The sequence below is a fragment of the Micropterus salmoides genome, unplaced genomic scaffold (assembly GCF_014851395.1).
Source record: "Micropterus salmoides isolate LMB-PRFRI ecotype aquatic unplaced genomic scaffold, ASM1485139v1 Ms_hic_scaffold_17, whole genome shotgun sequence".
NCBI lineage: Eukaryota > Metazoa > Chordata > Actinopteri > Centrarchiformes > Centrarchidae > Micropterus > Micropterus salmoides.
Window position 1 is genome coordinate 12893425 of NW_024040817.1, and position 15549 is coordinate 12908973.

A 15549-nucleotide genomic window follows, 5' to 3' on the forward strand; every position below is an offset into this window, starting at 1 on the left:
CTTTCATATAGATGTGTACAGGCAGCTGTGGCTGTCGCTGTTAGACTCCACTGATAAACCAGAGAATTATAACATCAAATAATTAAAGTTGAATTTCAGTTTCACCTCCCTTCGTCTACGTTCAGCACCAATGCAGGAAGCAATGTGTCCTTTATGTTCTTAAGGCAGAAAGAATGGGTTTGGAGGTTTGGGTGGTAGGTTACGTTCATGCATGTCCCTTTTCAGACCTGCAATCAAGGTTTGTTTTTTTCAATTGTTTTAGCTGCCTAACTTTAAAGTGACTTTTATTAATATTTTTATATCATCAATGCATGAGATTATTATTTGCAATGTGAAAGGGGCCACTTGTAGTGATAAACCCACAGAAGATCATCCCTGCAGTTCCCTTCAGCTCTGCTGAGCTTAACAGCTTCTTTTATCTCAGTGTTTTGGTTTTTGCTGCCAGCAACTTAACTGTTTTGGTTCACTCTCACAACTCTCGTAGTGTTAATTTTTGCCAGAGCAGGCAGCTGTTTTCCCCGAAAAAGCTCTAAAAACCCACAGTATGCTACCCGCCCAGCAACAAACGGCAGACAGATGAAAGCATTTAGCAGCTCAAGAGCCAGATGTTCTTCTCAGGAGTTAGTATAACTTAAAAACAGAGCTGAAAGGAGACATTACATTCACCAGGTAGCCAGAAAAACACGACTCCAAATGAATGCTTATGTTTCTCCCTATCTGTTGCATGGCAATAGGCAACTGTGATCTAAAAATCATATCAACTTAAAAGTTAATCACGTGACAGTGTGGTGTTGTTGTTTCCACTGTCTCCAAGCAGCCTTAACCATATCTTAATTGTCAAATGCAGATATAGTAAAAAGCAAGAATTTTTAAAACATTGTCATTGGACATTAACATACATTATTGACTGTCTGGCTGTAGAGCAGAAGTCTGTAGGAACAGGTTTCTCAAAACCCGAACAATTAAACCCAAACTTTCTCCATAGCTCCATACTGTATATTTTTTCCCTTTTAAATTCAGCTTGCCTGGGATCAGTTAGAGCTCCTAGTTTCATGCACTTCTCTTTCATAATTATCATACATTTTATGTTCATTACAATTCTTAATCAGCTAGCATTCATAATTTTTCATCCCAGAGTTTTGAATTGCTCTCCTATTTCCATGTCAGTGGGTGGTGAATAGGTACACAGATAAGAGAAGAAATTAATTGTGCAATTCGCTTTGGTAAAAGGGAATTTAGTATTAAATATTCTTAAATTGGAAAGGCACAGATTAATACTTAATGTAATGTCCTTGTATTTGATGGTTACAAGGTTTTGTATGTTCATTTCCTTACCTACTACAGATTAAGGTATATTTTCATCTTATTTCTTAATAAGTCATCAAAAATTCATTATTCTCTTTAAAATTTGTGGTCATTGGGCACTCCGATAGCCCCTCTCTCTCCCGCCTTTCCTGTATCTCTCTCTCTGCAGCTGTCACTAGCCAATAAAAAATATTAGTAAATAAAAACTTTATTTAATTAAAAAATGTGTGGTCATTAAAGTTGTGTAAGTCACAAACACAAAGGAACCATAGTGCATAAGTACCAGTTTCACAGGTTGTGGTTCCAGGCATCAGGGAGACGAAAATGAGGACATGGTTTTTGGAAAGCAGGAGGCTGAAGTCATGGAGGTCGAAGACTGCCGCAAGCCGCTGAGGGAGGGAGGGAGGTTAATGGGAGTAAATCAGGGAACAGTGGAGGTGAGGTGGAACCTTTGAGTTTTTTTTTATGCTGACTGTCTAACTCGCTTCATTTGTCAGTGTACTCTGTAACGGCTGGCTACCGAGCAACCGTTCAAAATAGAAAGAACTGACTCAGGATTTGATATTGTTTTCCACTCCACTACCCGGCTGTCATTTTAACACTTTTCATTAGTCATACAGTGTTGACTCTAGTGTTAAGGCTGAAACCTTTTGTCCTGAAATGGAGTTAGTTCATTGGCTTAATATTTCTTCATTTAAAGGGGAACTCCACCTATTTTACACATCAAAGTCTGTTTGCAGGTCTTGGGGAGTACTACTACATATGTGAAAAAAATATATGAAGCCTTTTTTGGTCCAGAGGGAGCTGCGGAAAATCTGACGAATGGCCTGAAGTAATGACACTTGAGTCAGAATTGGTTAGGTCTGAAGACTAAAAGTTTAAAAAAGAAAAAACCTGGGGGCGTGGAGTTTGAAAGAAGAGAGTTCACCAGACCTCTGTGGCCCGCTCCTCATCTCTGCTTGAGGCCACATTAGCTGCATAACACCTGTATCTCCGACCAAACTGTCGGTAGTCGAGTTGCATGTGGGTATTGCAACCGCTACGTTTTGACAAGGAAGAAGGATTTAAGGATGTATGTTTTTTTAACTGCCCATCATGAGTCCAACAATGATATGAGTGCAATGCTAAATTTTTGGAATACTCTTAATTTAAGCAATGAAGCAAAATGCGTCTATACTAGTTTCTATACTAAGTGAAAGCTATATGATATGACAAGACAGAAACAACAGGAGAAAACAAAAGTGAGCATGTGTTCAGTTAGATAGGAACAGACCTCTGATCTTTCTACCTATCCTCCCAGTGTGACATGGAAAAATGTGCCTCACCATGCAACTGAGCACATTGTACCACAATATGCGTTATCGCTGATGTGTTTTGACAGCTCAGAGTCCCTCAATATTAAACTTCACAGAATGCGGAATGAAAACAGCTGTGGCACAAGGTTAGATCAACATTTCAGACTTTCCTCGCTTGATGATACATACTGATGGGCACGCATGCACCAAAAATGGCATTCATTTTTCACACGCCCACCCATGCATTCACTTTAATAACCCTCATGCATTGTGACAACACTTGTGCAAATGCATATTACATATCAAGCCTCAAAAAACAGTTCAGTCTAACAATAACACAACAAACAACCCGTGAGAGGGTAAATGTGCAGTGACATAAGTGCAGTATGGGTGAAATTAATTCATTTCCGATGCTGAAAAATGTAGCTTCTGTTGACACTGAGCCAGGGAAGCAGTTGGTTCGGCTGGATGACATACAGGTGTGGTAGACTGATAAACTGCCTTACAGATACCATATGAAGACAGACAGGTAAGCAGGCACATAGAGATGAAGCTTTATTTATGAACATGTGCCTTTATCTTCCCATTGAGTCGTACACCCTCCAACCTAACACACACTCACAAACACAGAAAGTGGGAACATAACGCTGGCATGATGCATACAGTGCCTATCATAATTGCTTGTGCCTTTCCTTATCTGAGTACCCAGGACAGCAGCACTTTGTTAGGACTCACTTTGATTAATTGCTGATACAAAGAACTGCTCTATTTACTGCATGTAGGTCAGGTTGTACCTGCTTAACCATTAGGTTGCAAAACCTGTAAAGTTTACTTTTAGTTTACTTACTGTGAGACACAGCAGGGCGATGTTGCACCTGGCGTCTAACCAGCTCCAAAAATATTTACTTGCTCCAGAAATGCAGAAATGTGTTTTTTTCTTTCTTTTAACTGGAAAAATGTACCACTGTGGGTAGTCTGTTTTCATACGGAGTGACTACTGGGTCTGCACCCATCTACCTAAACTCCATAATACAAGTTTATGTTCCTTCTCGGCCACTGCGCTCCTCCAACGAACACCGCCTGGCTCTGCCATCCCTTCACACCAAGCAATCCAAGTCGAGGCTGTGCGCATCTGTGGCACCACGATGGTGGAACGAGCTACCACAGGCCAGAGCAGGGGCATCCCTCTCTAACTTCAAGAAGCTCTTGTAAACTCATCTCTTTCAAGAACACTTCCTCTTATAACACCTCTAACTCCTAACATCTAACATGCACTTCCTGTGCTCTTCTTCTATCCCCTACAATTACCTTGTATTGATTACACTTTTTGTTAACTCTAACTTCTTTCCCTAGGTATTTACCCCATTGATGCGATAGGTTCCATTAGCGCTTACTAGCATTTATTGCTGTTTTTAGTAATGTGTATTGTCAGTTGTAGATCTTGTGCTGTATTTTATGCTCTTTTAATGATTGTATGTTGTTCCTCAAATGTAAGTCGCTTTGGATAAAAGCGTCTGCTAAATGAGTAAATGAAATGAGTAAATTAAATCAGTGTGAGCCCTCTGTGTTCAGCGTAGAGGAATGATCCAGGACAGGTCTCAAGAACAACGAGTAACTCGCTGTGAAGTTGTTTTATTTACATGTTGTGTGTTCTCAGTTGGCTTGCTAAAGACCTACATTCAAGGGAGCAACTAGTTTTATTTAGAGTTTGAGGATGTGTGAAACGTGCAGCTGAGGTCTGCACTTCTGGAGAGCTGCATGAAGTCAGCGGTTTTTGTTTTTTTGTTTTTTGTTTTCTCACCAGATTTTCAACAACTCTGCCTCTGATTGGCTAGTACTCATTGCCTCTGTTGGTTAGGCTGGTTAAGGTTATGGTAAGGGTTAGAATGGGGTTAGGGATTAGTAACCTATCACAATTTGTGTGTAACATGTGTGCTTATTAAATTAATTAGTAATCATGTAACTAGCCGCAGTTTTCCACACTTGCCCAACACTGCTCAACTATTGGATGGATTACCATTACATTTGTACAATCATTCAAGGTCCCCAGATGATGAATGATAATGACGTGATCCCCTGACTTTTCCTTAGTGCCACTGAGGCTGACTGAGGCTGACATTTTAGAATCTTTACTGAGATAACTTAACAACTATAGGATGGATTGCCATGCAATTTGGTACAGACACCCATGGTGCCCAGAGGATGAATCCTAATGACCAGTGATTCTGAACTTTTCATGTAGCACCACCAGCAGGTTAACGTTTTCACCTATCCTGTGAAATATTTACAAAATGGATTGGCACAAACTTTGGCACAGACGTTCATGTGATTACATTGTATAGGCCTGTACATCCATCTTGCTCACGTTGGTGATCCCCTGACGGGTCCTATGGTGCCACCATGAAGTTGACATTTTAGCTTCATTACACTGGCTCCCAGTATGTTTTAGAATTGACTTTAAAATTTTATTGATCACTTTTAAAGCTCTTCATGGCCTCTCGCCTTGTTTTATTTCTGACCTTTTAGTCCCATACGCACCAGCACGTACCTTGAAATCCTGGATTCACCCCACCTCAGGCCTCTTTCATAACCTTGATCTATACCCACAAAACATATACAAAAATATGATTTTTTTTGTTAAAGGGATAGTTAATATTTTTACCATCAGATGTTGTGCATGACTCACCAAGTGCTATGGATCCTACTACAAGATAACAGTTAAGGTATACCCTTTCTGTCTCAGAAGCCAAAGGGTTACTGGGATAGTTTATATAATGTATAACAAATAGTGACTTGTACATCACTAAGGTACACTAAGATTTCTTGTTTCTTTCGTTTTCGTTTTCCTTGCATTTTAAACTCGATTACTTTTTTCTTTTGAATTTAAAAAGCATGGACAGTCAAAACTACTGTTACACTTTGTTACAAAGACTGTTTCTATTTGTCCTACACAGAATTTCAACAAAGAAAGTGATAGAATGGATGAGTGGCACATTTTAAATTTTATTTAAAATACACATTTTAAATTTTATTTAAAATATTTGAAATGTTTGAGATAAAAAGCGAGGACAGAAACTTAAAACAAAGTAGATAATTGCCAAACTAACATTCAATGTAATAAACACATTTCTGTCTTTAACAACTGTAGGAACAAGAAACTTCACTCCAGTTGACTTGCAGGTGCAGGTGATTAGTTTCTAGTAACCATACAGTAACCACACAACTATGACACAGGTGTTATTTTTAAATGAATGCAGAAGTATTAAACTCTAATAATAGCAACAGTGTGGCTTAGTTAAAAAGCTCAATACATTGACATTGCTATCAGTCTTGCATAGTGTAGTGTACCATTAGTAATGATGATAAGAAAGTAAGATTTGCTTTCTGCCTGAGAGAGATGAGAAGATATATACCACACTCATGATACCATACTCTACATATAAAGCTAAAGCCAGGAGACACACGAGATTCTACGGCCTAAACACACAAAATAACGTTTTAATTAGCGACAAGCGATAAGTTTGTCTTGATAGATGATTACTGCCAGCCATTTAGATTTTAACCATTTTCCATGACCATGGTATAAATAACAAAGATTTTATAGCCAAAATACAATATCCAACTCCAACTAGCCATGTGAAACCCAGAAAACTGTAAAATGTTCATACACATTGTTTTGGTGGCTTTACGGGAAACATTGATGAGGCAAGTGGAGAAGTGGGAATGCCATAACCCTCACATGACACCCAACAAATCATCAGTAGTGGAGTGGGGGATGGCCGATGTGTTCATTTCTGCAAAGGATAAAAGAATGGGTGATTACTCAACTGATAATGGCAATCACAAATTACATAAAATCCACAGAGATTAGTAATTTTAAAGGGGGCTGGACTAGACTAGGACTGGAAGATTTGACCTAAAATCAAAATCCCAATTAAGTGAACATTTTACCGCGATTACAACTAATGAATGATTATTTAGATTTTTTTGCCCTCCTAGTTCATCTACTAGTCACCTCCACATATAATACGTATACTAAAATACTTCCTTATCAACAGAGTTCTTGTCAGCATTTCTTTAAAATATTTCTTTTCCCTTTAATCCTTTCCAATTAATCTGTTTGGCCACTGTGTTTGAGAAAACCATTGAATGTATATTCATATAAAAGATTGAACAGTAAATACTATTAACAGAATGTTATCTGTGAAAGTTGCTAAAATAAGGATGAAAGAGCACTGTATGCAGATCAGTGGTGAAGTTACTAGTACAGCAGAGCTGACCGGAAGTCAGACAAAATGTAAAAAGTAGTCAAAACACACAAAACATTTTATACATTTGACAGTTATGTGTACAGTTACCTGTATCTATATAATCATATGAAAAGGACAACAAAAAAATTAAGACCTTTGTAAATAAATGTAAGAGACTTACTTTGAGAATATTAAATTCAATGAGTTTTTAAATTATTTTAAGACCCAGTGGGTAACGTTACCCTGCATGACAAATGACCCCAGGAGCTCAGCTCTGCTAATGTTACAGGTTTGCACTGCATTGTGATTTTGGAACAAACCCCAGTGGTATGTACAAAGCCTGCAACAAAAAAATATGAGGCAAATTAAAAAGAATGAGTAATGCTGATTGTACCACTGCCAGCCATCTCAGTGTACTGATATCATGAACCTCATTGTAATTGTAAAATTTGATGAATTACTGAGAACCATCAGCCTCTAGACAAAATAACATTTCTTACAGCTCCTGACAGAAATCTGAGGGTAAACACTTGGTAAGCTTAACATAGCACACTATATCCCTCGGAAAACGCCCCAAATAAATATCCAGAATGAATCAGGAACTGCTCCTCAACCATAATACCGCAGTGTGATTTCATACAAAGTCAATGAAAAGACACGGAGAGAAGAGATTTCCCGCCCATAGAGCTTATTTGTCATAATGAATTTACGTTTTGATTAATGTCAGATGAAAATTCCAACTTCTTTAGATGGCTTTGATTTTTTAAACACTTAACACACCGATCATAACTTTATAACGTTATGCTCAACTATAGCCAAGATCAAATCAAAGCCAGAAAAAAGCACTTACATTAACTTAACTTACCCTATTAATCCCGAGCTGTCAGCCAGGGGTGGAGAAAAGATTGAACCTAAAAAGGACACAGGTGCTGTCAATTGGTGCTGTTGGAAACTAACGTTACAACATCGTTGTAAGTTAACTAACGTTAAACAGCATTAATGTTTTATGCTAGCTGCACACACAGTTGTTTATTAATGCTAGCTAGCTTAGCTATCCGTTCATTCAGTTAATTTAGCTAGCCCAGCTAAAAAGCTAACGTTAGCCAATGCCTCTTCAACAGTTTTATTTTAAGAAGTTAAAACCCGGTCAAAACATTCCGATGTGATGATGTTAATGATGTTAACAAGCATTACACCACTATTAAAAACAATCACACTAAACTGTTTGACTGTAACATCGTTCAACTTACCGTTATAAACTCTTTCCCCAAAGCTTCAAGTCCGAACTGATCCAAAGAAAGACAAACAGTTCGCGCGCTCGTTCCGACGAGTCCGGGCCAGAACTATTATGATTCCGCCGCCTGATGGAGGCTCACGCCCCCCTCCTGAGTGCACACAGACTACATGCATGTATCTGGAACGGGGCAGTAAAACGGGCGTGACTGTTACACGGATCTGCCGGTTTGGAGGCGGATTCGGCCCAGAGTCAGCTGCTATCTGGGGAGCCTTTCCTGATCTTATTTGACTTTTTATCCCTTTATTTTATTCTATTTTACTTATTTTTTATTTATCTTAAACGTGTATTTTAGTCTTTTCAATGTTTTCTTGCTTTTATCTTGTATTGTTTTTGTATTATTGTCTTTTGGGTATTATTGTCTTTACACTTGTTAAAGCACTTTGTAACTTGTTTTTGAAAAGTGCTCTACAAATAAAGATTATTATTATATTATTATTATTTCTGGTTTTTGATAACATGTTCTGAAAATTATTTGATGGTTTGCTATGAAATTTGGTTCAGACATTTGTGCCCCCCTCCCTCCTCAGTATGAACTGCAAAAACGTTGGTGTTAGCAAGCTAATGTTAGCATTTAGCACAAATCACTTTACAAGTACACCCTCACAGAGCTGCTAGTGTAATTGTCTTGTTTTACTTTCCTGCCATTAGTTGACACTTAAACTGACAGCTAGTGTTACTGGGGTGCACATAAACATTCACAGCTATCAATGTTATGAGGCTTTAAAAGTCTCTGCATTTCTTTAAATTACATTATTCTCTTTATTAGTGTTACTTAGGTTGAGAAAAAGCAATGTCAGATATAAAGAACATCTCTAAAAATGTGACAGTTAAAAAGTTCATTATTTGCTATTTAAAAGGAACTGGCTTTGTGAAAACTCCTTATCGACTCTCTTGTGGACTTTAAATGGCCCAGCAGGTGGAAAGGGAATTTGGCTTTGGCAGAAATTATGGCATGATGACGACTGCACAGACCTGGTATTTTTATAGTGAAATTTAGGGTTATTTAAATCTGTCAAGTTTTTTAATAATACAGACACTGACCCTGTTTCTGGATCACTTTAGCTCAGTTTATATTTCCATTTCACAATTTTACCTTAATATGCTTTTTGTTTGTTTTCCTGAGGATGACACTGAGTCTGAGTCCCCTTCCAGTGCAGCCCTGCACTTTATTAGTTTACTGTCACTGTTGTAATATGTTTTTGTTTGTTTTCCTCATTTAGTGCTAGCACAGTCTTAAATACATTTCCCCTAGTGAAATCGCCCATCCTGTCTTAGGCGTACATACTCACGCACTATGAACTTTCTAACAATGATGCAGTTCTTCTTCTCACAGTCTGTTACCTTCTGCTTCTTTCCCAGCTCTGGTCACGCAGTCATGAGAAGCAACATTTAATGACCAGCTTTTTTTTTTCCCTAATTGACTGAACTCAGGTAAAATAATTAGTTCCACATTTCATATGCCTTACAGTTTCCCTTAATAGGTGGGGCATGTGCTACAAGATGTATAATAACCCAAAAACCCTTAATTTGAATCTACCACAGGTATTCACAAAATTTGGGTGAAGGCCATGTCTGCCTGATGCTATTTAAATTTTGACAATTTGTCAGGGATTAATCAGTTTGGAGATCCTTAAAACATGAGTTTGCAGGACTGTTGGTAGATGGAATGTACTACAGCAATACTTGCCAAGCTGTTCAGGCAAGCTCAAACTCAGAGCAGAGCGAGGCAAAGAGGGGTGGGGAGTCTGTGAGAGGATACAAGGACAGAAAAGGACAAAGATGAAGACATTTCGGCAGACTTGTATGGGCAAATGTACTGTAGATAAGTTACATATCTGATATTAAATGTAGATAGGGAGACACACACACACAAGTGAATGCACAGAGCATCGTCCATAGAAAGGGTCTTGACACTTACAAGGTCCTCTCAGAATTTGCGTGTTTATCCAGCACAAACCAGTTGTCCCCAAAATGCTCACTAGCTCTAGCTCTTATATTTCACCATCTCCTTTGTCTGTCAGACAGGCAAACACTGATGCACCCTCTCCTGGAATCTCACAATTTATTGTCTGCACACTCTGCACTCTTCTAGAAAGCTACGCCCAGTGATTTGCCCACTTGCACATTTGACTCACTATGTTTAGATGGACACTGGACTACTGTGAATATCAAGATCCCAATTTCAGGTGTGTACATGGTTCGATGCAATGGGACCTTCCCAATAACCACAATCTGCATATCTTACTTTAAAGTCAAAGTTCTGTGACTAGAGCTTTGTTTAATTCTGTTTAACATGTTTTGGTAAGAGTATTCCTGCCAAGGAGTGGAACAGGAATAACAAGTTTATCAAAAAGGGCTGGACCTCCTGATTCTTTAGTGAAGGTTTTGGAGTAAAGAACCAGGAGGAGGCTTACAGAGCACTTTAAAGGGTCGGAGTGACAAAGTAAATTTTAAAAAGTACTGTACAAAAGTACAATATTGAGGTATTTTTACTTCATTTGAGTTTTTCATTTCTTCTGCTAAGTTATACTTCTACTCCACTACGTTTGTTTAACAGGTGAAGTTACCAGTTATTTTCAAAAAATATGACCATTTTATAAAATGTAATGTCTTGTTCAGTGCACAAAATCTGCTTATTGAGTAATTTTAGAACTTTATTGAGTTCTTAATGTCTTCTTTTCTTTTTTGTAAGTGACAAAATCAAGAATTTTCAGTTTAAGTTTAAAGTGTTTTCTAAAATGTAATTTTTCATGATTCTAGTGATGCAATTATTACTCACTGTGGTGACAGATATTTTCACTTGTTTTAGGAAAATTAAGACTTGGTCATACAATTAAACACCATCAATAAGTAATTTGGCAGATACAATTTCAGTATTTTTATTTAAGTAAGGGCCGAAGCATATTTAAAGTGTGGTATTACTGGGTTTATCTAAGTAAGGGCTCTGAATACTTCTTCCGCTACTGCCCAATTAATATTTTGGGTTTAGTCGTCCACGTTTTGAGGCATGCCTCTCTGAGATTTCTGAAATCACCATAAAACCATCCCTTTTAAGAAAAAAAAAATCAGACTGAAATCAACTCCACAGACCTTACTGTGATGATTTTCCATATGAGACATTTGTGGCATGTGTGCAGAATAAACAGACCCCAGATGCTTTTCCTTTTTCCTGTCAGAGCAATTTATTTATTGATTGCTGTTGGGATGTAAAGAGAATTTCAACAAATATAACAAAAAATGCTTCTAAAATAAATTGAATACCCTAGCTTTAAGGCATTTACATGACAATTGCAATAATCTCTTTCTCACTTCAGCGGTGTCATCTGTTCTTCTGTGTACTGTACACTGATCTCAGCTTAAACATTCAAGCCTCACTGATAGCAGATATGTTTAGTCCAACTTTACAGCTGCTCTTTTGCCCACTCTCCTCTTAACTCTGTCTATCCTCTCCTTTCATCTTTCTTTATTATCTGTTGCATTTTCTCCCTCCTCTCCCCTATTTTCGTCTGGCACTTTGATAAAAGGCTACACCAAATGTTCAGGTTTGGATGAGTCCCAATTTCAGAGGTTTATGGCTGACCAAGGCCAGGTGATTTACAGTGGGAAGACCCCCCCCCTGTATCCTGCCATAGAACAGAAGAAACAGCTGGAGGATGGAGATCAGTAACTCTGTCTTTAGCAGAGAACATATTGGCCAATATTCACAAGAAACTGGCATGGTAGGATTTGATTTGTGTGCCTGTGTTTCTATGGGCCCTGATAAACCAAGCTAACAGTCAGAGGGCCATCCTTGAGCATACATCAGCTGCTGTTGAATTTGTTTTTGATGGCAGTTGGCGTGAAAGAGCTCTTTGACTGGCTCTTCAACCTAGAAAATCAGGGATTGTATCTATTCCATGCAGTTTCTCCTTATTTTTGTCTGTGCATTTGATTGTATTTTTCCAAAAGCAAAAGTTGCAACTTCATATTTTGGCACATTATATTCTCAGTTGAATATTGAACAACTCGCAAAACAGGCTTCTGAAAATTGTTTAATGGTTCTGACTTACCAGAATCATGTAAAAGAGGTCTAAAGCCCTTGATGGCCATGATATTGAGGCTAAAGTTGAATGTCCCAGGCCAAAAGTAAGCATCCCCACCAGTTTATAATCCATATAAAAGAAATGAAAATATATAAATAGCATTATTATTGTATTGACGTGTGAAGTGAAATAGTCATAGTGTTGGAAAATTATCATACAGTTATTTTGTTTGTATCTTATTTTCACTTTTAGTGTTTCAATAGAAAAGCTTTTTAGGAATAGCTTTTTAGGAATAGAACTAACTGCTGTGTAACGCCATCTCGGGAAACATTGGCTGTCATCACTGGAGTGTAAAATTCCCCAAATCCAATAAAGAGCAGGACAGAGTTACCTTAGACTCTGATATCATCCAGGACTAGCTTCTGCATCTGTTCACAACAAGATGTGCTTGTTGTGAACAGGATTTTTAGGAAAGAAATCCCACAAACTAATGCAGTAGGTTAGCATTAATGATGTGCTTCTTGGCCGAAGTAATTCTAGGTTTCTAGTTTGGGGATTAAGCTAGTTAGCCAGAAGAAAAATGCACCACCTTCCACGCAATAAATACCATCTATGTCTTACTACAGCCCCATGCACATCGTTTCAACATGTGGAGAAATCCAAAGCCTGGCAAATCTGCTGTGCAGTTACAGTTACAGTTGCTAATCTATGATTGGCTAATCATGGTAAGGGGAAGGGCTTTGTGCACGGTCAGTTCATATTCCAAGCCAGTAAGGAAATTTAAGTAAAAAAAAAAACATTTTGACCATACTTTCAACGTACTCTGTTACATGTCAAGGCCTAATCTTCACTTATTGAAAGACTGATTTTCACTCACCAACATGATTTTAAGATCGCTCTAAATGCATTTTGAACAGCTGTTTTTATCTAAGAGGGAATCTACAGATCTAACTGTACAAACCCATAATTTAAAGTGTCTGAGTGCTTCATGATCTTTCACTTGCATGTACATGTGGCATACAACTCCTGTGAATAGAGGTTGATGCACTGCACTGCAGCATCAAACTGGTTTGTTTTAACTTGGCCAACTTAGCTAACACACCACAGTTATGTAAGTGCTAATGGCTTCAATGTGTGCACTTGTCTGTGAATTAGGCTATTGTTCAGCACATTGCATTAAATTCAGTTAATTGGATGACTCCTTGTCCTTGTGTGCTTAAGTGTGAATATGTGTTTGTATGTTTGTGCCTGCCTCTCGATTTAATTTCAGTGCAATGACCTGTAAATATTATGAGCCCATTCGGTCTTAAAGACCCATCTGTACATTACGCTTCAGTGTCAATGTCTAACATGTAACAAATATATTCTAGTATTATATATATTAGTATTAACTTAGTTTTATACAAATAATGCTCGTAGCCATTCTGCCCAGGCTTTTTTTGTTTATAATCTACCTTATTTGAAAGCCCTCATATTTAACCAAACCGTAACCAAAAGAAATGGACAAAATAGGACAAATTTTAAAGCACTTTTTTTGAATTTGTCATACAATGTAAGACAGAAACAGTATCCCCCACATCGCATAGCAGATCACCTTCACGTGTATCTGTGGTTATGTCTGGAAATAACCTGAGCACTCATCTTCTTTAGCTTCCAGACAGGTTTTGTGAAACATATGGTTTAGTTATATGTAGAAACAAATGATGGCAATATCTTTCAATATGTGAATATAAAGTATCCAATCAGCTGCTTATTCCTGAGAACATTAAGTCCACTGTGAACTGCTCTTATTGCTCTTGAGCTGTGTCTAGTGGATAATGGACTACTCTTCAAGAAGGAAATTGTCCAGCTCTTTAAGGGTTACATAAGATTTCACATTTCAAATTCTACTGTGGAGCTTTCCATAGAGATTGATTATTGGTATTAGATCTGAGGACCTTTCTAAGAAAAAGTGGCTATAAAAAATGGGTTGATGGAGATCTGGCGACTGAGGCAATGGTAGGCAGTGCGTGAAAAACATTGCCAAGCAGAGGTTTAAAGATCATTCTTGACTTTGGAAACAGCAGGTAAGAAAACTTCACCGTAATGTCCATTTAGAACAATAGTTGTTGTGGAGCTTTCAAACATATCACGTTTCAAAGGTCAACAAACAATGGACATTGTATTATTTATACCATCGCTTCTGGTTCTGTAAAAAAGCCTCATGCATATTCTCTGGCACACAAAGTAATCATCAGACTTAAGAACCCCTGTAGATGGATGCTCGAGCTATTATGTATCTACCGTGTTACCATCTGGCAAACATCTGGAAGACAATTGTGGTTTGAGAGCACCATTTGGCTTTTCCCAGCCATAAACCTGATGCTGGAAGGAGTGTTGTAACTACCTTATCAGACCTTATTACTTCATCAGTTCTTTACTTATCCAACTTTGCTGACCTTGTACTTGAGTCTAAATGTCTTTATGAAGTGGTCTTTTGAATGACAACCCTGTTATAATTACCAGCTTTGTAAATGTTTTTGTGCTTCACAGACTGCATCACAGACATTATGATTACACTGTGCTGGCACTGTGAATATCTAGTTTTGCTGTGTTTAGCATGTGTCTTAGTAAGTGTCCGTGACCTTCTACTTGCAACTGCTGTTCCTCTTTGCCAAAGAAAACTGCCAAATAATGCCACACTGAAAATAATTGACTTTTTGGGCATGAGTCCTTTTGGGTTGATTTTAAACCAGACATGCTGCATTCTGAACCATTTATAGGGGTTTCATCACCGACCTGCTAGGAGGGCATTGCAAAAGTCAAGGCAAGAGATAACCATGGCCCATACCAGAAGCTGGGTGACATATTGACAAAGGTAGGGCCTGATTTTTCTTATGTTGTATAGAGCAAACCCGCGACCCGATCCTGGATAAGGGGATGAAGATGGATGGATGGATGGATGGATGTATAGAGCAAAGCGGCACGACAGAGAGACAGCAGCAGTGTGGTCTGAGGTGGACAGTTGGTCATCAATCATGACACCCAAGTCGTCCCCCCCCCCCCTTGTTTGGAATGATAGTTTAGAAGCCAATTTCTATTTTGATGTTATGGTGGATAAATTGCTTGGCTAAAGTGACTAAGAAATCAGTCTGAGGATTGAGGCAGTCCGTGATCCGTGCCAAGACGGTGGGGTTGTCTAGGAGGGAAGGATAGGTAGAGTTGTAGCTTTAGCTGACATTAGGGCTTCTGTCACTGACAACAGAGCCGTTTCAGTTGAGTGGCCACTCTTAAAACCAGACTGATATGCTGCAGTAAGTATCCTTGGCTGACCTCTGCATCTACGGTCCTCACTGTTGCCCGTTTCATTGTGCTCCTTTAAAAGAGCTTGGACATCTGGG

General features: G+C 38.4%; 1 long non-coding RNA gene across 1 annotated transcript; it reads right to left on the reverse strand.

Annotated features, from left to right (window-relative positions):
- Positions 1-5636: 5636 nt before the first annotated feature.
- On the reverse strand, positions 5637-8433 carry LOC119906702. The gene is made up of 3 exons (XR_005445008.1): positions 8101-8433; positions 7716-7761; positions 5637-6394 (listed from the first exon to the last, which is right to left on the reverse strand). It is a non-coding gene; the product is annotated as an uncharacterized LOC119906702 (long non-coding RNA).
- Between the last annotated feature and the right edge of the window lie 7116 nt (positions 8434-15549).